Source organism: Pleurodeles waltl, chromosome 6 (assembly GCF_031143425.1).
Source record: "Pleurodeles waltl isolate 20211129_DDA chromosome 6, aPleWal1.hap1.20221129, whole genome shotgun sequence".
Lineage (NCBI taxonomy): Eukaryota > Metazoa > Chordata > Amphibia > Caudata > Salamandridae > Pleurodeles > Pleurodeles waltl.
Window position 1 is genome coordinate 843,386,995 of NC_090445.1, and position 22,583 is coordinate 843,409,577.

The window sequence follows — 22,583 nt, forward strand, 5'->3', positions numbered from 1 at the left end:
TTACACTCTATGAAATCCATCTTTCTGAAAGAGCAATTCCCCTCCCAGTGCCAAGTCCATCCTCCTTCCCCCCTCTCTTAATCATATTTGCCCCCATCTCCCTATCCTCTGCCCCAACTGCTTCTGAATTGAATGCAACAAAGTCTTAGCAGCATCAACTGTATGAATTAAATTAGAATGTCCCTGAAAAAACACTTTGGGGGTGATTTTGACCGCGGCGGTCGGCGGTCGCCGCCCGCCAAGCGGTTCCCGCCGAAAGACCGCTCCGCGGTCAAAAGACCGCGGCGGTCATTCTGGCTTTCCCGCGGGGCCGGCGGGCGACCGCCAGAAGACCGCCGGCCGGCCCAGCGGGAAAGCCCCGTCAACAAGGAAGCCGGCTCAGAATTGAGCCGGCGGAGTTGAAGGGGTGCGACGGGTGCAGTGGCACCCGTCGCGATTTTCACTGTCTGCACAGCAGACAGTGAAAATCTTTGTGGGGCCCTCTTACGGGGGCCCCTCGACACCCCATACCGCCATCCTGTTCCTGGCGGGCGAACCGCCAGGAACAGGATGGCGGTATGGGGTGTCAGAATCCCCATGGCGGCGCAGCAAACTGCGCCGCCATGGCGGATTCCCATGGGCAGCGGAAAGTCGGCGGTACACCGCCGGCTTTCCGCTTCTGGCCGCGGCTGTACCGCCGCGGTCAGAATGCCCGGCGGAGCACCGCCAGCCTGTTGGCGGTGCTACCGCCAACCTCCGCCATGGCGGTATTTACCGCCAGGGTCAGAATGACCCCCTTTAAGTTTAGATTGATGTACAAGTCCTGCAGGAGCACCGGCTTTTTGGAAAGCCGCCACAGACATATCTGGAAAAAATTTAAATGCGAAATCGCCAGGAACCTGATGTACTTTACTCTTAATTGATTGTTGAAGAATGCGTTCCTTGACCCGAAAATCACCAAAATTAACAAGGATAGTTCAAGGATACTTTGCTTGGGGTGACTGTACTGCGGGAACCCGATGGGCCCGCATGATTGTAAGATCCAAATGTTTATTGCCTGTTTCAGAGAGAACATGCTGCAGGATAAGGTCCGTGATTAAGTTTGTGACAGTCTGTCCATTTTCACGCCCTTCAGGGATTCCTGTAAATCTCAAGTTTGATCTGCATGAGCAATTCTCAGCATCATCTAGCCAGATCTGTAAGCCTAACAAATCAGCTTGACATTTTGCCACTGATGGTTCCTCAGAGATGTGAGCATCCTCCAGGTCAGATACTCGCTGTTCAATCTCCTTGATGCATGAGTTAAGTTGCTGCATATTACTCAAAATTAAATTCAGTTGTGATTCCGTCCTCTGATTTGCTTCGTTTTGTGAGATTTTCAAGGCTTTTAACTCAGACAAGATCTGAAGGAGCAGATTTTCCGAAAGAATATCGGAGCTTGCATTGTCTCTAGGTGCGTGAGAGAACAAGCCCATTTGAGAGTTCAGCTGATCCTTGACCGATTCAGAAGGTAAATTAACAGAGGGGTTCAGGGGGGCCCGACTCTAGTGCTTATCCCTGATGCAGAAACTGACTCGCAGGACTCGCTAGAGAGATCAAGTAGAGAGGTGTTTGCCTGAGGAGCACAGGTAGAGGCAGAGTTAGTAGTCAATGCGGGAGCATTGCCCTTTTGGCCCTTCACAAGTCCAGAGAGCAGAGGATAGAGCATTTTGGAGCCTGCGCCCATATCCAGAGCCCGGCTGTAAGTAGCTTTGGCGCTACAGCTCAAGGCTGATTGATTCAGAGGTGATCTAGCCTTATTCATTGATTGTGAACTTAGATCCAAGTCCAAGCTCCTAGCCTCTGTCAGTGGAGAGTCAGAACCAGCATTTTGCGAGCTAGTCATAGAGGGCGGTAAGCTGTGAGGAGAAGTGTTGCTAAAACGACAGTTGTTGGAGGGACGATATTGGAAGACAAGTCCATATTCAGGTGATTGTCAGATGTGGCTGGGCACTTTGTTTTAACAGTGTGGGCAGCTTTAGGAGCCCTAGAAGCAGGGCGTCCTTTTCCCTGAAGATAGTGCGGAGATCGGGCATTATGCAGCGCTGCTCCTTTCCCTTACAAGCGCCCTGCAGCCTCCTTCCTCTCCCCACCTGCGCAGCAGGCTTTGGAAAAAGAAAAAGAAAACTAGCCTTGTGCCAATTTGCGCTAGAAAAAAAAAGAAAAAAACGGAAAGGGGGCAGTGTCCTTTTAACTAGCCACTTTCCAGCACTCACAATGTATAAATGTGCAAAAGAATGTACAAAAACGTACTGCACCAACACCAGACAATGCTCACAGCAAAGTAACTTATTTCATGTCCAGTTTAAGAAAGAGAGGGAAAACAACTTATTTCATGTCCAGTTTAAGAAAGAGAGGGAAAATTTCCCTCCGTGGAAAAAAGTAATACCCACCATAGCCCCCATCTCACCTCCGTTTCCAGTCCTCCTCTCCTGAAAAACGAAACTCCAAACATGCAGTCTCAGGCCTCTTTGGGACTGCAAACGGATTCCCCTGACAGCCAGAAGAACCTGAGGGAAATTCTCAAAAAAACGCCTCAATAACGGCAAGCGGCGAACAGCGGGAGGGAAGAATCCAAACTGTCTTTTCCGTGTTTCAATAACACTGCGCCGGCATAAACGTGTCTGCCTACAAGCGCGTGTCCTTCCTGAGCCGGTGCTCAGCCTCGGAGCATGACGGGAGCTCCTACAGTGCTACGTCGTCCCGTTTTTAAACTGTTAACAGATTATATTTCTAATGGTCTCCCTCCTTGACTGTACAAGAATGAACAATTCAGCTTTTTTTTGTTGTGTTGTTTAGATATAGTAGCATTTGTGAGTTTATCTTTTGCATGCATACGAATATTATCAGCGAAAACCTGTATCTTACTTCACAAACATGCAATACTACTCTTACCATTTTCCTTTTTGCATTGTCCACACTGTCGTTTTGGAGGTGTGGTTGTTTTCAAAATCATTTATAGTACATTTGAATTTTTATTTCAATTTTTTCTTGTAATATTTTGAAGGCATTATGGTCACTCTGGCTGTACCTGTACATAAAAATAAAAAGAAAGGGAACAGAACTGTTAGTACTAATTATAGCCTCGATCCTCTCTGAATCATTCACAGAATCTGTCCTTGGAATTATTCCTGTGCTCCTGGGAGGCAAGTTTGCAAACGTGTAGCACTGCTACAGGCTGGTTTCCCCCAGAGCTCCGAGCTATAAAATCTATGTACTCCTGATTTTCGAAGACGGCTGGAGTACTGGAGGGGCGGGGCTGCTACCTTAGTGTAACTCCAGCATGAGGAAAATAGATATGTTCTTCGGAAGACAGCTGAAACTGCTAGGTAGATCAAGAGAAGGGCCCTGGACGGTGTGTTTGTCCGAGGACACCCTATTACTTTTCAGCAGTGGGGGGCTTACCTATACAACTTGTGGCATCGGAGTTTGTGCCCTGACGCTCACATTTGTAGAAACAGGCTCTTACAGCCACAACATGGCACCAAAAAAAGCCTGAGCTGCTTGCAACACACTAGAGGTCAGGGTGCAGACTCGCACTCTGCTCCGGGGGCTGAGCAGCCCAAACAGGAATGAGCAGGTGACAGCCCCACTGGCAGGAGACTAGATACAAGTGCAACTACAAGTGCTGTTAAGAAGGTAAGCACCCCTGTCTCAACTGCATTTACTGACTTTGGCAATCCAGAGGCAGCTCTGTTATCCCCGCATGAGGTGCCGCAGCCCCTCATCACTAAATTTTTTCACGCTGGTACCTCAGTCAACTTACTAAGCGCACTGGGACCGCTTCCACAGCCTGAGCCGCAAGTAAATGAGGAAGACTGCACCCTGTTTTCTATGGATAATGGCGGCGATGGCAAGGATTGATGAGGGAAGAAGGGCTTCTAGCATCTTTGTTAACCAATGTTGTGTACAGGGTGTTTGGCTCTCTGGGGCTATATAGTAATAGTGGACAGCCTGGAACCAGTAGCTTAATGGGACCAGAAGAGCTGAAGCAGACAGATGGTATGGCATGCCCAGATGGCCCTCATGGAGGAGGGGGGTTCTGCCCAGCTCCCAGGAGTATGCACAGAGCCTAATGTACTGAGTCAAGTTAAATCACTTGCCAAGAGTTTGAATATTGGTTTGGTTGTGGAATCAAGTCCTCTCATGGTAAAGAAGTCAAAATAATCTTGCCATAAAGTCTGTCCTGTAATTAATAGCAAGAGCTGAGACCTATCCAGAGAAGAAGGAGATACATTTTATTCCCTCACTGACGGCTCAGATTCTAACAGCTTCAGCCCTAGCCCCAGCCCAAGCACTGATGGAGCAAGTTCTTGTCAATCTGTGGCTAGAGAAAATAGCTGTATATGATGCAGGGGGCCACAGTTAAACGTTGGAGACAGCCACATATGAAAACAAAAGTGAAGCCAGCAGCCCTTTTAACAGCAAAGGATAAGGGTGATAAGGATGGCCAAGACTTAGAGACAGCTGTCTTCAAATGGGACTACTCAGCCATTCTGCTCCTTTATCAAGAAGGGAGGAGGGGCCTGAGGGCTCATTAACAGCTAAAGGAGGTTGCCACATTGGCTCCTCTACTGAGACAGGTGACCCCATGCTGACGTTGATTAATGATTCAATTAAGGAACACCATGAAGAAACATGGACTAAGAGTAGAAGGTCCAGGTTAACTATGAAAAATCTGCAAGGGACACTGAAGAAAGTGACCAAACCATGCATCGATATTAGGGAGAAACTCTATCATCAAGAAGAGGGCGACACTGGTAGAGGCTGATGTGGGGGTCTTACGAGGACAGATGGAAACCCACGTGGGGCAACTTACTGATATTATGTGGAGGATGGAGATGCGTTTCGGTCACCCAGACCTTGTTCTGGCTTGTGAACAAGGTCTGGGTGACCGAAATGCGTTGGACATTTCCAATGTACTGAGTAACGGAGCTTTGTAATACAGCAGGAGAGTGTGCAACAACTTTGGAGTGCGGTTATTTCCTGATATACAGTGAAAAATGGAGACATAATAATGGCTCGCTCAGCCGTAAACCAGCACCTTCTGAGAACATAAGTGCACCACCAAAGGGCAACCATAAAAGTATTTAGCTAGACACCAGGAATGCTATGAGTTTAGCGAATGGGTGGTGCCACCTCTTAGCAGTTCGTACACATCAGAAAGGTAGCTGCAGGTTACATCAGCAAAGTTAGAAATATCTCTGGCAACATGGTCTCAGATCCTGAAGGTATTAGGGAGGTTTTTAGGTGGTAAATTGAGAGGCTTTACCAGCGCAATCTCTAGGTGGGGGGACAGACTGTGGATGAATTTCTGGATAGTGTGGCAAAAGCTAGGATTATGCAGGGGGAGTGGGATATTATGGGGATTGATTTTACCTCTGAAGACTTGCAAGCAGCCATTTTGGAACTGCCTTCTGAGAAGGCTGCAGGGACGGATCAAATTCTACAAGACCTTTGGTATGTTGCTTTACCCATGTATTCTTGAGCTGTTCTTGCTGGTGCAGCAGGGACAAAGGCCTCTGGAGTCTTGGACAGTAGCCCATATTGTGGTTTTCTTGAAGAAAGTGAAAGCCCCCGCCAATCCTGGATCTTATTGACCCATTGCTTTAACAAATAGTGATTCAAAAAAGGATTCCAAAAGTTCTGGCTACTAGGCTGGCTCGTACTATTGCCAAATTAGTGTCTGTTTATCAGCACTGATTTATCCTCAGAAGGGACACTATTAATCACATTTGCCAGGCTATCACACTCTTTGATGCAGCTGAGGTTGCAAATGAGCCCATGGCTATTTCCCTGTTGGATGCTGAAAAGGCATTCAACAGGGACAATTGCCAATATCTTTGGAAGGTCATGGACTTGTTTGGGTTGGGGGCATGTTATATTAAGCCAGTCCAGGCTATTTATCATTAGCTGGTAGCTCGGGTACAGATGATAGGAGGGCAATCTGGGCTTATGCAGATATGAAGGGGTACACAGCAGGGGTGTTCTGTTCCCCCCTGCTGTTTGCACTGTACATCGATGTTTTGCTTTCCTTATCTTATGACCGAGCTGACAGAACTTATCGGGAATGCACTTATTAGTTTGAAGAAGACATTTATTATTATTACTTCACCACGAGATTCCTGAGAGATGAGATTAGTAGGTTGGAAGCACACGTTTAAAAGTAGCCACAGCAATGAAAGTAAAATATATCAAAGTACTTCTCAATTGCAATTTCCACAGCAAATACATGTGATTATATTATGGCATAACTTCAAAGCAAAGAATAAAAGTCAAAATTCATCACCGTAGGGCCTATCACTGCTCATCATCTTTCTCCTGCCTGCAAGTTGATGACTCCTGTTCAACTGCGAGAAAGAGATTTTCCACCCAAACGGGAGGTCAGGCAGCTGACGTCCGCTCCTGACTGAAGTCCTGGAAAATTCTCCCTTGCTGCTGCCTAGGGACATCGTAAAAAGCCTGCTAACAGGCCCCTTAGTCAAAACATGCTGAAGTGGGAACAGTACGAGACTTGGAGAGTGGCCAAGTCTCCAAACCTCGCTTGTTCCCAGGCTGGATAGAGAGGTAAACACAAAATATACGCTCTCTTATCACGCTAGGGTTCGGTGTGAATTCAATACGAAAAAAAAACAGCTTGGTCTATCATGTGGAAAAAACAGCTCATCTGCAATATCTCAACTGCAATGTCGAACTCCACGATAAAGCCAAAAGGGCAGCTAAACTGAACACAGAATGTAATGTCTAATGTCACGTTAAAGCCAATAGGCAGCTAAACTGAATACAGAATGCAATGTGCTACTGATGAACATTGAACAACTAAATGCGCAGTGGTAAAACTCAAAGTCATTGGTCAAACACAATTAATGGCATAACAATCAATCCCTTTATTCAAAAACTGGAGGCCAATCCAGCAATATTTCCAGTACACTGTCTTGGGTAGGACATGTAAATTCTAGTATATTCCTACGATGTGGCAGTAGTGACCATTAACCCAGATACAGGTATGCCGGCAATAAAGGCAGCAGCTGCTGAATTCTGGAAGTTTTCAGGGTACTCGTTAAACAGCAATAAGACACATACCATAGTGAACCGACAAGTAAATACTCAGGATGTTCGGGTAGCCGAGCATGTGATATACTTAGGGATCTGTGTGAGTGCTAATGTGGATCAGATAGTCAAGCTGAACCTTGTTTCGATAGTTGGGAAGACTAAACAATATCTTGAGAGATTGAATATTTTACAGTTATGGGTCGCTGTAATTTGATCAAAATGTTATTTTTGATGAAGGCCTTGTCTATCTTCCGAGCTATTCCATTAGAATTTAGCAATTCTTGGTTTAAAACGATGGGTGCCCTGATTTCCAGATTTATCTGGGTGTCCAGCAAAACAAGGAGGGCAATTAAATATGTCACTGCCCAGGGAGCGGGGAGGCTTGCCACTTCCAAATTTGAAGCTTGCTGCTACCCTCCAATATATGAGACTGCACGTTGATAGCTGTGATAGATATGAAGGGCAAGGACTCCACGAGCATATGCCTGATATCTATCAGCTGTTAATAGGGGCAGAAGCTACAGACGGCCTCTTAAGGTTCACGGAGCCCAGCTACTACAAGAAGGTCTGTTTCAAAGTGCTAGGTGCTGCCTTCATGAACTGGGTTGCTTGGCGGAAGAAAGCTGGCCTTGGTAGATATAATTGGTATACTCAAATTTATATGAACCCGCTGCTTCCCAGTAACTTTCACGAAGCTTGCTTGGCAAGATGTTAGCAACAAGGAGTTTTCAAATTAGGGGATTTCAATCAAGGTTTCAGGTGGACAGCTACATGAGAGGTTCTATTCAAGTCACAGAGATTTTTTTAAATATCTACAAATTTGGGATTTTTTTGCAAAGGAAATTTGGTGGGGCAGCTGGGTTCTCAAATACTTGCTCCTGGAATTGTTGCAGGGTCCAGAGTAATACTCTATTAGCCAGATATACCAAATACTTAACTCCAAAATGCCTGATGACCTTGCAAAGCATAGTAGTAAGTGTCAACAGAGACTGGACTCAGAGGATCTCTATTTTTATGAATACTTGGAGCTCAGCCGCACTACACTTTGTTCCTCAGGATTGCAGACAGAGCATTATAAAACGATTTTGGCTATCTATTTTACCCCCGCCAGGATTGCCAAAACGGTACATGTTGCCCATGTTGTTTAGCTAAGGATGCAGATTTAATACACATGTTTTCTACTTACGCCAAGCTAGACTTTCTCAAAGTGGAGCTAGCTAAATTCTGGGGCAATATCTTAAATACTGCGTTGGTTCCGACCCCTCATTATACTATGCTGGTGTTATGTATTTGTGTGGCTGCTGTCAGGCTTGACTCTCAACCCTCGTCTTTCCATCAATGGCAAGGATGGTTTCTTTCAGTATTTAATTTGGAGATTGCACTTTATGAACACAAGGGAAAGAAGATCTGGGGACAACTCTTAGACTGGGTACGGTGCTAGTCTGGATTATGTGTCAGTCTTTTTTTTTTTTTTTTTTAGATCCCATTTAGGTTTCTAAGGACTACAATGCCTTTTTATGATCAGACTATAGGTTGCCGGCCTTCCTACCTAGCACTTTAATGCATGTTTGTCAATTTCACCATCATATGAACATGAAGTCTCAAATTGGGGAATTTGTAGTTGATATTCTACGCCCAGCACTATGCAATAATGAATTACTCAGTTTATCATGTACAATAAATTGTTAGTTCATTGGACAATGACATAGCGATGTAATTATATTTTAAGTATTAGGATCTCACAATGACTGCTTTTTTATTTTGTGTGATCCTTTGAATCCCCTTGTATCAACTGTTTAATCTCTATGGATTTATTTGTGATATATTTAAAAAGTATTAATAACAAGCATTTATTTATTTTTAAAAAAATAAGTTATTCCTGTGCTTGCTGTACCAGGCTGGCACAATCTTCTGGGTGCAAATCTTGTAATGTTCAACATATTTATGTGAAGCCTTTCCATTCATTAATGTCTGGGTTTTTATGCTACGTTTAGTTTGCGGTTTTTCATTACTTAATTTTCTCTTTGAAAGCAGTGTGATTGTAGTTATGTGCCTGAGAGCACCCCTTTGGTGTGTCTAGAATGCTCCTCGCTTCACCACCTCCACTCAAAATACATCTGATAAGAGACTCCAATATTATAATTTTGCTTAAAAGACAGAATAAAATACGTCAATATAGGTGTACCCCGTTGTTTTTTCAGAGGCTTCATTTTGTTTTGACATTTGATTGTTTACAAGGGGAATACGAAAACATAGTTAATAATTGAAACACAGTGATACTGAATTAATTATTTGTGAGGTACTTGAGGTAGTATTGATAATTATGTTGTAACCTCATGATCTATTTGTGGTAGTGGAATGCAATCCTGATCCCAGCATTTCGTAATCGTAGAAGTATCTGAAAGTGGAAAGGTTTTGCTCAAAGTCAACGGAAGAAATTCCAGCACTTTGCAGTCAATCAAATGGCAGATTGCAGTTACAATCAAAAAGTATTCTGCTTCTACCGGAGAAAGAGGACACTCTAAACACTTCTACCAAATGAAACATCTGAGCTGTACTATCCTAGCGCTTTGAAGATTGTATTTGGTGCCATGTAGTCTTTATACAATTCGACACTAAATTAATAAAGCTAAAATTCTTCATTCCAAGTTTCTTCATTGGAAAGTCTCATTATGTTAAATGTTTCATCATGCTTCGTTCCATAATATTTTTTCTCTGAACACCAAAATAAAACATAAAAAATGTAACAGTTACAAAAAGGCTGAATGCTCTTTTGAATTCTCCTTTCTGCTGACACCCATCCTTCTTTCGCAATTTTGGTTAGCTGCTACCCTTTGGAAAGCGTGGCTTACGAGAATGATTGGGCTTGGGCTGGGTAATGGTAAATAACGACTAAAGCGGCAGTGCCCCAAATCCCAGGAGAGACACTCAATTATATCATCCTCTTCACATAATTCCTTCAACCACTATTGACATATTTCCGTGTAGTTAGATTAGCTTTTATCGTAGAGTCGACGGGATGAAAACACAACGCACTAAAAGGTGTAGGAAGAAGTGCGCGCCAAGGCCTTTCTGCTTGAATATGCAGTCATACAATTGCCCGCGCGCTTTGGGAGCTGCATAAATGACTCGCACCACGTTCCATTCGCAGACTACCTGGGGTCGGTTGGCAGCTGTTCGCACTGACATGCTGGGAACAATGGTGGTGGTGGAACGGGGTGGTCTTCCGACAGGAAAAGGAAGAAATCCTACGTCTACCCTCATAGCGTTCTCCTACCGGAAAAATGAAGGTGAGAACATTCTTCCAGCTTTGCGTGTGGCCGGCTATGCTAAGTGGGACAGTGCTGATGGCAGTGTATATTTCACAGTGAATTGCTGTCCTTGTGGGAATAAACGCCTTTAACCGGTCAGCGCGAGCCAGCCTTTCCTGCTCAATCAGCAGCCACGAGGCTCAGCTTTGTCCTCTCCCTTTAACCTTCGCATTTCCACATGCCTGGAAGGAGGGTTTTCTCTCGGCCAGAGAATTTAGAAAAAAAAAATGATTCTGCCACCAAGTCCTCACAGTGTGGGGCGCAATGTCCTGCCTATGCCAACCTATTGACCCCATGGAGAGAGTGGCACCTGCACCGAATTCAATCTGTCACTAATAGTGGCGAGGAAAATTGGCTTTTCTTTTAATGGATAACAAAATAGCAGGTGGGGGCCTGCCCAGACCCATTAAATGCAAATTCAGATCAGTGAAAATTGCCCAACTGCTTTTCTTTTAGAGTAAAAAAAAAAGTATCACATAAGCACCACCGATTTGTTTTTTCAAAATGTAGGGGGGCCTTCATGCTGAACCCTATGAATGTCGTGGTAACGCTTCTGAAAGTCCCTGCACGTGCTTCGCTGAAAGGATTCAAGCACATGATACTGGAATTAGAGTTCAAAGGTAAAATTAAACGGTGGATCAGCGTTGTGAGCTTGACTTTACTGCCACACAAAGAACAACTAGTTGAATAACTGGGATGATCTTGGTTACACATGCATGCAGGGGGAAACACCGGAGGAGCTTCTAAAGTAGTTCCTTCTACATACAGAAGTCAGGAAGGACTGCACTATCCGTATGCTCTGAAAGCCCACAGCATGCACCAGAATTTGTATAACTTTTTGAGAAAATTAGATGCTGAGTCCAGAGTCCATGTATCCTGTGTTAGTAGCGTGGGGAAAGCCCTGTTGAACTCCCAGTATTCGAGCATAGGTGTGAACAGTGAGGATTGATGCTTGGTCGAAGGTTGAGAAGTAGGGAGAACTGCATTGTTGAGCCTGTGATCAAAACAGTGTTGGAGTTTAGTGAAAACACATGGTGCCCAACCACATATATTCCTAGGGTTGCAGTGTCCAGAATGAACTTAGAGAAAGTATTAGTTTCTAGAGTAAAAATTAATATTGCCTACCAAGGCCATATTTCTTAGAGTCTTGATTTCTCATGTATCTATATTACTTGGCAGGCAGGCAGTGCAGTCAACATGGCACTGGGAAACCAAGTGTCTTCGACTCGGGTATAGTTCAGCTATGTCATATTATATTTTACATGTGGGTGAGTGGTTGAGGAGTCAAAATAACCTTCAGAAGGTACGGAGAAAAAAACCTAATATAAACCTTATCAGGCAAGCAAAATAGCACATCAATTAGATTAGCAATGGTTAGATTTGGGATAACTAATTAATCACATCAAGCTGCAGAAATCATTCTGCAGGTCATTGTTCGACCCAAAGAACTTAAGCTAGTCAAAGTTATCTTGGTCCTAATAAAATCATTAGATTCGTTTTGTAACACAAGAAAACACTGAAAATGATCGTCAGAGCCCCTGAATACTTTAAACATTTCAAGTTACTGTAATCAAAGATTACTATAGTTTTCATGAGCCTTTTTCTGTTGAGCTCATCTCATTGTCCTAGTTGATATCAATTGAAGTTGCATATTAATGAGATTTGATGTCTTCTCGTAGGTGATACTCAGCGGCGTGGTCCATAGAGATACTGTCTTATGGCTAAGGGTTGGTGGTACTGATTTGTAGGGATGTGTGCTGGACCCCTAGGACAGAATTGAAGCCAAGGGACCCTTAAACCAGTTGCAACAGGTCCCTTTCAATTTGTATCTGCCAGAAACAGACATAGAATTGGTGTTTCAAGTGTTTCGGCCACCATATTGAGGACAGCCATTCAGGAGATTCTGCCTTATAATGTATTCCTATTATATTAATCCATCGAGTTTCAGACCCAGTAACATAAACACTCCTAATGAAAGAGACAGGGACCATTTCGAGAACCAACAATTAAATCATGTGTACAAAGATAGCAAGGGTAAACTTGTCCAGTGGTTCTAGGAATAGTAAGATTCCCCTGCAATGCTATCTCACTAAATCGCCTTCGCCTTGTTATGGGTAGTCTGTATGACCCAAGCAAAGTGTGAGTGTGACAGTACAGCTTTTCCAGGGGAGTAGAAGCTCTCCTGTACTTATTCCATCATTGCAAAGGGGGAGGAACTGGTTTTCCAACCCTGTCTAATTTCGTGTCCCCTGTAAACGTGGAGTGTGAACCTAAAGATGTTTGCGCTTCTACAATATTGACCTACACTTTGGCACAAGAGAGGCATTACACCCTCTCAACCCACAGCAGTGAAACATATTTCAGCCACAATACATTTTCCTAAGTAAAGTAATCTTGCAATTCACTTACCAAAAGATGTGGCTGTAGGACAGTCACTGATGTCATTCATTGATCTAAGAACCCTGTCTAAACCAGAATGAACTATTTTAGCAATAGAGGAACAGTCAAACCCATTAATTTACTTCATTGACGTAAGAGTCACTGCATACCACTTCCTCTTTATAAGAGGATTCGCCAGATTCCAAACCTTGTTGTCTAACAGGGTGTGGGCATTATGAAATGGCCAATTTTGCTCTGCTGCAGCTTAACCTGAGACTTATTGGTTCACAGATGAGCAACCAGAGTGGAAAGCAAATAATAAACTTGCAACAAAATGATAATATCAATATGATTAGCCAAAAATGCTAAAGTGGATGGGAAGACATGACTAGGTATCAGTAAAGCAAGAAGCGAACATGCTTCCAGGAAACGTTTCCCAAAAACAAAATAAAAACTTTTTATTGAGTTCTCACGGTTCAAATACCCAAATTCCTATAAGTACCCCTCTAAACTATGTGCATATATCAATGTGGGATCTAGAAAAGGCAACACGAGATGACACCATCAATCCCTCTGCGTCTGACTTATTACTTCTGTCATAAGACAAAAGTGAAAGGTGGCTGTGCTCATGTGCACTACTGCTTCCCCCTTCACCGCCCCAAACCCCACAGCATTGGACGAGTCCTCGAAAGACAGAAGCTGCCGACTGCGCACTTTCAGACTGACAGAAGACTTCACCCGCTGTCCCAAGATGAAACAATGCTCTCTTCCTCCTTCCTAGAGGGCCAAGGTGCCAAAAGAACACTGTAGCACAAGAGACCCGAGATGGACTTGGTGTCCTGTAGTGTGCACACAGCATCCCAAATACCCTGTTACCTGCCAGATACCTTTTTAAAATGACTCAGACACTTGCACAGCATTTCATAACACACAAGGCCCAAAAAAAATACAACTTGAGGCAGCACTAGGTGGAAGAGCAGCAAAGAAGAGGGTGTGGCCAGGAGGACTGAGTCCATCCAGTCTGACAGCTGGTTAGTGGAAAGGAGTGCGTCTATGCTCCTTAGCGGATTTTCCTTATTTAACAGCAGTGAAGATAAAATGTGCGTTTTACTGTAGAAAGATGAAGTAGAACACTGAAAGATGGCACTCACGGTCTTACCAGGGATTGCGTTATCTAATGGCATCTGTTTTTGGGAAACAACCAGCTCTTTTCTTGGCCGTTTCAACTCGTATTCCAAAAGCACTCTGATAAGGACTTATAAGACTATGCTTTAATATATTAGTCCAATTCCAGGCCACCTTAAAATAGAACCGGGGCCTGATTTAGGGCAGTGTGCGCACTGGGTGCTGACCTGGAGGGGGGCACTGAGCTCAGGAGGGGGCGCTGTGTTTACAAATAACTTAAGATTTAACTTACAAGTTAAAAGCGCCTGATGCAGAATTGCTTGTGCTCCCACTTATCGGGCAGCAATTTAAATGTCAAAATGCCTCTTGTGATTAATGTTTCGATTAAAGAAAGAGATCCTAGTTTTGTCTAGTGGCATTTTTGAGACTCCATGCAGGAGGAGCCTGCTGCAAAGAACAGATCTTTATTGTATGTGGCTTATTAAAGCCAGCCTTTACCAGTGCTTTAAAACAAATTACATTTATGTGAGAGGGGGCTATGGAGAGGTGATGGGCACTTTTGTCAGGTGGTAGTGAGAGAACCCAAGGAGGAGGTCCGGGGGTGCCAAAAAGATTGTTCCACTGGGCGCCATCAGTGCTGAAGCAGGCCCTGAATAGAAAGATCATTTTGGGCCTTGTTCTGTAAATCTTCCATGTCAAATAACTATCTCAGAGGTTCGGCCTAGCTTTACACCACAGGCAAGATGAGTCGTGTCTGGCAGACCCAATAATTGAAAATGTGTTCCTTGAAAACAGCTAATTGATTCCATAGTCTTCCCTAAAATGAATGTGAATGTCCTTCTTCTTTGGCTTATTTTGCTAACCTTCCAACAGGAAACTATAGCGCAGTTCAAAATATTACTGTCTCCTGCCAAATATATAGGTAAGTATTTGTGCCTACTACAGGTGGATTTCTGCTAAAGAAACATTCTTTAGAAGAGCATTCGTTGAGCTGCTTATAAAGCCATCAAAGTTTTCTTAAGGCAGTTTGGGTTACCCTAGTTCTCAAACGTACCATTTAGATATATGTAATTAGATCATTTTTAAGTGAACTTCTGACACACTCTTGTGAAAGCGTCCCAGGAATCGATCTTGTTTCTACAGCTTGACTAACATAAACATTAATTAATTAAAATATTGTGACTCACAATTAAAAGTAAAACATTTAGATGAAAAACCTCTATCCCTCTTTGCAGTGTACAAACTCTCATGTTATAAGCAACTGGGCCTTGGATGTAAACCCACCTATCAATTTATGCTGCAAAATCTCACTGACAGCTCTGTGTCAAGTAAATGAAACTAGATTGTTTCCTTGAAGGAGTTGTGGGTGCCACTTGGGACCAACTAGATAGTGTAGTTGGAAATCCTTTGTTCCAGCTTGCAACACCTTTCAATTTCTTTGTAACCCTATGGATTTAATAAATCGTATTACTGGTCTTTAGAAAAGGAGCATGCCTTTAGCTTTTGATATTTTTGGTTGCTAGAAGTTTGGGACAATTTCTGATGACAATAAAATGGTATAGCCTCAATTTACAATAAAGATTGGGTTACAAGAAATTTACAAAGACCCCAACACCAGGGTAAAAGGTTGTACAATGTCCCTTCCTGTGATCGGCCTGGCATTGTTGATGCTTAATGTGTGATGTCATATTCACTTCACCTATGTGGGCCATCCACAGTTCACTTTGTATAATGTGATCAGCGCCCAGGCTTCTTTGCACCTGTATGGTTCGCAGAGTGGTTCTGTCTTCAGTGCATGAAATTGACAAATGACACTTGTTGTCACAAGGAGTTGATGATAACGATGTCATGGTTGGGTAGCTATTCAAGCTTTTACCACCACCTCGTGATAATTCACTCATAGATTTTGTCATAGGGATGTCGTCTCACCTGCTAACGTTCAAGATTAGCACCAAGGAGAGTAATCTATGTGGAAATTGATTGACTGTTTGCTTGTCCATCAATCCTCTGTAAGTTAAGGGGTTGAAATGATGACTGGTGTTACAGTCTTTGCAGCCTCACAGAATTCCAGACAAAGCAATCATTAATCTTAGTAAATTGCAGTCACCTTTTCCTGTATTCTGAGTAGAAGGCTGCCTAACAAATTATGATTCTTCCCTATATCATTTTGAAGTAAAACATTCCTCCTTACCCATCCATTCATTCAGACAAGTGCCTCAGCTATTTTTTTCAATTTAGCCTAGAAAAATAATTAGGCTGTCCCTCCCTCCATTTGGGAAAAAAAACAGTCAAAATTGAAGACAAGTGTAAGCCCTGGAGGCAGTCACAATTCAAGTGTATGTTCTCCGCATCACCATAGCAACAGCCAAACAGAATATACTGTGCGGAATGCCATTGGACAGTGGAAAAAAAAGCAAAGATAGCAAACTCCCTGAAAAACAAAACAATAATAACTGTCAACCAATTACAGATTGCACTCTTTTAACGATCACTACAATTTATTTTCTTAATACCAGCAGACAGCTTTTCTTTGGTGAGTTTCATAACTTGTTTTTGAATTGAGGAATATCTCTCTAGCGCACTGTCCAGTGTAATTCATTTGTAAGATTGTGTGAAATAATTTCTCATTTTATTTGCACGTTCGCACTAAATTGAAAAGAAAGTGATGTGATTTGGAGTTGCCTTCGACAAAGTTCTGTATCAATGCAGACCTGCAGGCAGATAGTATCAATGCAAATATGTATTTTAATTGCATCCCAACAAATAGCACAGATTTGTCTTCATCTGTTTTATAAATGCCTAATTACCACATTTCAGAGAGGTGAGGGTGAAAGAAATTAAACAGACCGAAGAGGAGATGAGCCGGTCTGTGTGTCACGCAGCTCTGGCCTTTGAACGGAGCAGGCACATATTGAGCGGTACCTTTGATTCTCCGCACCGAGTTGGTGTGATTTTAGGCATATCTGTGTGCTCGCATGGTGAATGTCGGTATTGATCGGCGAAAAGGTTTTTCCCCTGTTTTGGTCAGGGCTGACCTTGAGTTGTCCACGTTACTACTGCTTTTGTGAGGTACACTTAATGGTGTTAGCGTACAGGCAAGGCCAAGCCCACACAACCAAGACTCCTTTGCTGTAATTAATCGTCTTTTTACTTATCTCCTTCGCATAAGCCTCAAGTTTGTTGTGATACAATAAAAAGAAAATAATAACAGCATGTCCACCCAACATGTAATACATTCACAGGCTATTTGTTGTGCTTTGTTTGCTAATTAGACAAACACATACATCATAATATAACTGGATGGGCATAAACTTTCTTGTACTAACATAGCTGCTAGGATGAGGGAGGCACATCATTGCCCCCTTGTATGTGCTCCTCGTCCCAGTCATTACAGAGTGAGGGGACCCCGCCTTTCAGGTAGTCCCTTCACAAGCGTTCTTGTCCTGTTTTTCACTTTTAATAGAATAACCCCTCCCTCCATGATGGCTTCCTGCCTGTTATGAAGCCAAAGTAAATTGTTGGTGCGATCGAGGAGAAATGGGGGACGGGATGTGATTGGGGCGAGGAGCACCTGACCTCAGGGTAATGTTCAGTCAATGGTTGATGCTTACCTTTCTACTGATTGTCAGTCTGGTGATACATTGTGTTTGAATAATGGCACCAGTTTCTAAAATATGTATTGATGGTGTCATCTTTACACCTTTAACAGTGGCCTTTGATTATTACAAATGGAATTCCCATGGCTGAGCCTTCCTCGTGCCTTGTATGCCCATGGAATGCCTGGAGGGGTCTGAACTACCTCGGGTGCTCCCCTACTCATCAGTCATCAATGTATTGTTTGCTGGCAGGAAGAGTAGGGGGAACTGGCAAGGGGGTAAGAAAAGGCTCGAACAATGACAGGCAGTGATTTGTGTGAAGAGGTTACACTAAAGGAAACAATTATCTCTCCTTTTGATTATCAGGCGCTGTTTTGAAGAGAGAAACACACTTGTTACCGACCAACAATTGACTAATTGTAGAAAAAACAAATTTTGTGTGTTGCACTATTTGGCAGTGATTAAAGATGTAACTATCGGAGTCCTGCTTCATCTTGTTACCTGGATATTTCTTTATAGGTGACTAACAGCACTTCTCCCAGAGCTCCTCTAATTAAAATCGTTTCACCCAAAAAGTCTCTCACAGATTGCCTAATACACAAATGCCAGGGCCCAAGGTATTTGATGGGAAGTCACCTCAGCTTGCACACCCTGCTAATGCTGACAAATGGAGAGTTTATTGAAGCACAAAACAATCTGCTGATGTGCTCTTCTGAAAAATAGACAGACGGTGCCACCATGTGGTAACTGTCAGACATTAGTGACTATGTTGACAAATAAGTGCCGGTACTGGAAAATACCAGCACAAATTAAACACTGCACAGTCTTGTCACATCCTCATTCACAAAAGCCTATCAGCAGCCATGCTGACAACACTCGGGGACCAGCCATTCTCTAAATCACATCAGAGCATCATTTCGATTCAAATTCAGGTTTGATTTCCATTTACCTCAGCAAATCAAATTTTGACGGACACCACATCCATATCCAATTCATGCAAATGCTCTAATCCTGCGGCCAAAACCCATCCTCAGGGTTTAATTTTTCTCTCTGAGGATTCTTGAAGCTTGCTGGCTTCCTCCACAGGGAAGGATACAACATTGTGGTGCAAAGGGGCATCTGGTAAAACCCAAGCTCTAGATGTGTGCGTCCAAACCAACCATAAACACATAATTCTGGCACTTAACTTGAGTGACATACATTTAGTCATATGGTAAATTTATAAGTGGTAGAGAGAGAGAGGGAGCAAAAGAAAATGGAAAACACATCTCTACACTTAACCAATGTTTACAAAAGGTGTAGGGGGGAGAACACCACCTAGCATACCAGCACACAATTCGCACAGATGCATTGTGTTATATGCAGCGTGTTAGACTTTTCATCCTTGGCGTGGCCTCCCTTAACTTTTTGCCTCTGTTTCCCAGGTTGCTGATGTGTGCTGGACTCTGATTTTGCTGTTTTTGTTACTCTGGGCACTTTACCACTGCTAACCAGAGCTAAAGTGAAAGTCCTCCTTTACAAAATGTGTATGTAATTGGCTTATCCATGATTAGCATATTTGATTTACTAGTAAGTCCCTAGTACAGTGCACTAGAGGTGCCCAGGGCCTGTAAATCAAATGCTACTAATGGGTCTGCAGCACTGGTTGTGCCACCCTCATAAGTAGCTCTGTAATAATGTCTCAGTCCTGCCACTGCAGTGTCTATGTGTGCAGTTTTTAACTGTCAATTCGACTTGGCAAGTGTACCCACTTGCCAGGCCTAAACCTTCCCTTTTCTTACATGCAAGGCACCCCTACGGTAGGCCCTAGGTAGCCCCAAGGGCAGGGTGCAGTGTATGGTTAAGGTACGACATATAGTAATGTGTTTTATTTGTGCGAACAGTGAAATATTGCTAAATTCGTTTTTCACTGTTGCAAGGCCTGTCCCACTCACAGGTTAACATGGGGGCTACCTTTAAATCTGAATAAAGTGTAGATTCCCTTTGGGAGCAGATGGACATGTGGAGTTTGGGGTCTCTGAGCTCACAATTTAAAAATACATCTTTTAGTAAAGTTGATTTTAAGCTTGTGTGTTTGAAAATGCCACTTTTAGAAAGTGAGCATTTTCTTGCTTATACCATTTCTGTGACTCTGCCTGTTTGTGGATTCCCTGTCTGGGTCTGTTTGACAGTTGGGCTGGTTGCATCTCACACTAGACAGTGACACAAAGGGAGCTGGGGTGTAGTCTGCATTTCCTGATGAGCCATCTGTGCTAGGAGGGAGGGGAGGAGTGGTCACTCACACCTGAAAGGGCTGTGCCTGCCCTCACAGAATGCAGTCTCCAAACCCCTGGTGAGTGTATGGGGCCTGGCCTGGGCAATTGGGTGTAAGAAGGGCACCCAAAACCACAGACTTTAGAACACTTCTGGAAATCAAGAGGAACCTCTGCCTGTAGAAGAGCTGAAGAGCTGAGGAAGAAGAGCTGCCCTGCCTGTGACTGTGCTTTGTGGAGCTATCCTGCAGTTGCTGCTTCTGCCAGAGTAAGAGGGCAAAGACTGGACTTTGTGTGCCTTCCATCTTGTGAAGATCTCCAAGGGCTTGATTTAGAGCTTGCCTCCTGTTGTTTGAAGTCTCAGGGACAGCAAAGACTTCTCTCTGCCAGCACCTGGAGTCTCTGGAGAGACTCCTACTCTGCCCTGTGGTGTCCATCCAGTTCCTGGGACCCTGAAAGGAGAACCTGGCAGCCTAAGAGGAAGAAATCCATGCACAGAACGCTGTGCGGGGAAAAGATCATCGTGACTCCGATCTGCGGCTGGGAAATCAATACACTGCCGGCTTTGTGGCTTAAAATCTACGCTCGCCTGCAACGCGACCGAAGAATCAACACACAGAGCTGGAGAAACGACGCACAGCATCGCTGATGGAGGCTGTTGAGATGGCAACCCGCGCTGCGTGGTTTTCGGATCATCGTGCAGCTGGATTTCCGACACAAACACTGCTGGCCATGTAAAAACAATGCAAGGCCTGCCCGGACCCGAGAGTGCTGACCGGATCAACGCATCGCTCTCCTGCGGAGAGAAGAAACGATGCGCCTGTCCCGACGAAAGTAGAAACGATGCAAGGTCTTGCTCATGAGTGAAACACACGCATCACAAGCCCTTTTTGATGCACACTCGCCCGTGCGGGGTTATTTTTGACACCCAAAGTACATTTTCACGCTAACAGTGTTAGTGTGTGTTTAAAATTACATGAAGACTCTTTTTGCATTTCTAGTGAGAACTTGACTTGTGCATTGTGGATTCTTGTTGTTTTGGTCTTGATCTGTTTAGATAAATATTTCCTATTTTTCGAAACCTGTGTTGTCATTTTGTAGTGTTTTCATTAAGTTACTGTGTGTGTTGGTACAAATACTTTACACCTAACACTCTGAAGTTAAGCCTATTGCTCATTCCAAGCTACCATGGGGGTAAGCAGGGGTTAGCTGAGGGTGATTCTCTTTTACTCTGACTAGACTGAGGGTCCATGCTTGGACAGGGGGTAACCTGACTGCCAAACAAAGACCCCATTTCTAACACAGCGTATAATAACACTCACTTGAGTTGAAAGTCTTTAATTTTCACCATTATTGACACAGCCAGTGCTGTGTATCTCTAGACATGTTTCAGGATATTTGTCCGTCTTCAGTAGAGAGTAAAATGTTAATTTATGGGTGCTGGTAAAGCTGCTCAAAATTTTCTCAGGTTTCTGTACCAGTCCAAGAGCGCAGGTACACCCGCATGCCTCTCAGTTCAACAACCAAGGAGCCAATCCCAATATTTTCCAAAGTAGGAAGAGGTCTTGAAATTCTCGCTGAAAAACAATGGGTTTTGCTATTATTAGTGAAGACTTTTGCTAGAAAAACCTTCCTGTGCCTGAAAGTACAAAAAAGAACAAAATCAATTGATTAAAGACAAGCAGTTTTCAAAAGATGCTGTAGGAATGTGTCTCTAAGATGATTTGCCTTCCAGGAGAGAAACTTCAGTTTGCATGATGAACTTGGGGCTTCTAAATCTGATAGTTTCCTCTGACGCTCCATCAAAAATACCTTCAGACGAGTGTTCAATTTGAATTTGGGTTTGTAGAGAAAAACTATCTTTCAATTATTTTTGCATATGATTTGAAGATCAGTACCACTCATTTTACCAGCCCTGTTCATCACATTCGATACACTTGACCGCACAATTCTTATCAGTCGGGTCAATCAAGTGGTTGGAGTATTAGATAAGTGATAGCTTGTTTCACACCTTTACTCCTTGGTAGAATCCTGTTGAATTACCGAAGATGATAGTTCAACACCATGCTACATTGTCACAGAGGAAGTTTCTCAATACATATACTTTTGACTATACTATTTCATGTCTCTGTAACGACTCTTCGAGAGGCCCTCATTCAAGCTTTTTTCTTTCCATCACAGGCTGACCATACCCTGGTGATTCTTCAAGTGTACCCAGACCTGCCAACTCCAACAAAAATCTTACTGTGTGAGGAGGGGAGGGGGCCCCATGCCGAGATGTACCTAAGAGGCACTTTTGCCCCCATCCCAACCCCATGCCCCCTCCTCTAAAAAAATTAATAAAAAAAAGGAAAACCTTGCTGAGGCTGTTACTGATGTCCTGGAGTGTTTTCACACGCATTAATGGACGTTGGTAGTTGAAAGCCTCCAGAAATGAGCTGAAAACCACTGTTAACAGTGTTTTTCAGCTTGTTTCCCCTGCCACTGTGTGATATCGGCTCCGCAATGAGTGACCGTGTGATGAGAGCCTATATCGTGTTTCATACAGTGGCACCGTGAGTGTTAGCAGGTCTGTGTACAGAAAGTACAACATGAATCCCAGAACACTGAAGCATTTTATTCACTTGGCAAATGGAAAGAAGGTAAGAACATTGGTAATGCTCAAGTACTACAAATCCAAGCAAATGCTAACTGGTTCAAGTACACACTCTCTATTTCCAACCTGATGCCTTCACAATAGAGCAAGTGCCATCTCAAAATTTCCAGAAAAATTAAATCCCTTCACTCAGAAGAATTCTTGTCAGCCAATGTCCTTGCTATAGTAGGTTTCATACTTGGCGATATTATGT